Here is a 2,907-nt window from a genome sequence, read left to right as displayed (position 1 = left end):
TACAGTCGGCCTGGCAGATATGCCCTATCTATGCCACCACCACTGGGCAGGATGCAAAAAAAACCTCCTGCTCAAATAAAGAGCCGAGCTGGGCACAGAACAACAGCAAGGTCCCCTGCCCACAAGAAGTAAATATGACAACTGGGAGAATGAAAGCATAATAAGGGCAGTGAATGAATCATAGGGAGCTGGATAATATACAGTTGACATCTTGATCTTTTTGTGTTAAGTCTTATCTATGACCCAATTAGCATACCAAAATATTACTCTTACTTACATATACGATATGATATGGTACGATACAATACGATACTATACAGAAAAATTATATATATATATATATATTACTATTTACTAGTTCATTATTGGATGTCACTAAGGTGGAAAAAGTGAGAAAAAATGTATTATTATTGTTGTTGTTGTTGTTGTTTCCTAGTTAATGCCACTAAACATGCAAAAAGATGAGGTCATGTGATCACAATTTATTTAACATTTATTGAGAATAATGTCTTGTATTTTATGTATTTATGTGTGTATTTATTTATCTATTTATTTGGTAGACTATATTTGGCATATGCTCAGTTAGCTAGTATTTAACCTTTGCGTCTGCCAATCCTTAGAGGATACACATACACTCACACACCCCTCTTTTAATTCCTGCATACTCAGAGCAGACATTTACAGGCTTTGAGTGAATTTTATGGCCTAACTGAACAGAATTAAAACTTTCTGAAGGTTATTTTTTTTTTCAGAGTTAATTCTGACTTTTTGCACTATATCAATGAGTAAAAATAGCTTTGCTCTTTAATTCATTTCCGGTGGTGCTCAGAACATGTATTAAAAAGAACAGCCATTTTAAGAGAGAGAGAGAGAGAGAAAAAACACACACTCTAATTTGCACTCTATTTATAATAGAAGATATAACAGGTGAACAATTTAATAGTGTCGGAGGTCTGGTTTTATCAGGAGATTATAAAACAAGGTGTCTAATAAGCCAAATTTCCCTCAAATGTAAAACATAATAATAAATTAAGGCAAAATGAGCTTTGTGGTCGAATTATTAAATATTTCATGCAAATATTGTAAAAGCTGTTACATAGTTATCATTTAATAACGGCTCTTTCCCAAGGAGACTCGGCCGTATAACTTCACATTTTAATTTAGAGTGACTTACAATTGATTTAACCTGAGGTCAGTCCTTCCGACATTAAAGACAAAGAGTCTCTGTAGTGAAATTGTTCATTAATGATTAACACATTAAAGGAATGGTTGACCAAAAATGAACATTTTATCTTCATTTACTTGCTCTCATTCTACTGACCCTGTATTACTTTCTTTATTTAGAGGCATACAAATTGAGCCAAATGTCTGAACTGCTCTATACAGCAAAAGTTGATGGTTATTTACACCATCAAACACCACTGGTTCATGTGTGTTAATTATGAATTACTTCTATGATAATTTTGCCTTTTAATTCACTATCCACTTTCCTTGTGTGGAAAACAGTTTGGACATTTTGGGCTGGAACGTCATTAGGGCAAGTAAATAACCACAACATTTCTGGGTGAACTTTTCTTTGAAGATTGATGCTTTTGTCCTGCTCATTCATTTAAATCGATTTAAATATAGACCACAGAGTCGGCACAGCAGACTACACAGGGATTCTGTTTTGTTCAGCAAGTCTTGGAGAGGAGTTTGGCTGTTTTTGGATCAGGGCCCAGGTGCTTCCTGAAAGATGAAGAGATGCCTTAATAATTTATTCTGATGTGTGTTTGTGTCTGTGTGTGTTTGCACCTGCATCATGCCATGAGCTATGGGACATCCTTGGTTTCTGCCCACCTGCATGTGTGTGTTTGTGTGTGTGTGTGAGCATCACATGGTCCAAGTGGGCTTGTTTGGCACCAGCACCGAATGAAAATAATTGATTTTGTGTTAGCTGTCCTGCAAGCCAACTCAATATAGATTAGGTCTCCTCTCTTTCATCCCCTTCATGCCTGACAATCTGAGTTATCGGATCCACATAAAAATATGTTCTCCTGTATTTAATCTTACGATTATACAGGATGGACAGAAATAATTTTCCAGATTTCCACAGGAGCTGCTTTGAAACCCATTGCAGCTCATCAGCTCTAAACCTCTTGATTTTGTTTCAACATGACGTCAGCAACTTCTACGGGTGGTTTGAGGTATCACGCCGCGTGCTTGTTTCAGCATGCTCATCTGCTCTTTCTGCAGGTTTAAGAGCCCTAGGTGTCTGCCCATTAATGAGGAAAAGCGCTCTGCTTTAGGAACTGCCTGTTATCAGATGGTAATTGGATTGAGGAGTGGCTGTCCATCCTCCACACAACCAAACTGGAGCACTGAGCTCAGTGTTTTTGTGTGCGGTTGAGGATTATCCTGTGTGTGCGCGCGAGTCAGGCAGGGAGTCAGGGAGTCAGGCAGACCTGAAGGACAGTGCGTGTCCCTAGTGGGGCCATGTGCTGGCTCAATGTGCACAAGAATGGCTTCATAAATATGTTTGCCTGCAGCGGCACAGGGCACCGTGCTCCTTGCCCTGCCAATATTTTCTTCGTAGTTCCTTTTATCCATTCTGTTTTTCATCAAGGTGTTGTGGGACAAAAGAACCAGCTAACCTTGCTCCAGTGCCCACACACAGCACAAGACTTTTCATAATACTTGCATTGCTGAACCGAGCACTGCCTACGCTGGTTAGTGTTTTGATGTAATCATTTAGCTGTTTTGTATTTTATTTAAATCAGTTTTAATAATTTGTTTATTATATTATAGATTTTTTGCACATGCATTTAGTTTACACTAATTCAATAAATCTTTTTCCCCCTCTCTCTTATCTCAGATTGTGCATGAAAATTAATACTAATACTACTACTAATAATAATAATAATAATA

The sequence above is a fragment of the Carassius carassius genome, chromosome 10, assembly GCF_963082965.1.
Source record: "Carassius carassius chromosome 10, fCarCar2.1, whole genome shotgun sequence".
NCBI classification, from domain to species: Eukaryota; Metazoa; Chordata; class Actinopteri; order Cypriniformes; family Cyprinidae; genus Carassius; species Carassius carassius.
Note: the sequence above shows the minus strand (reverse complement) of the source record.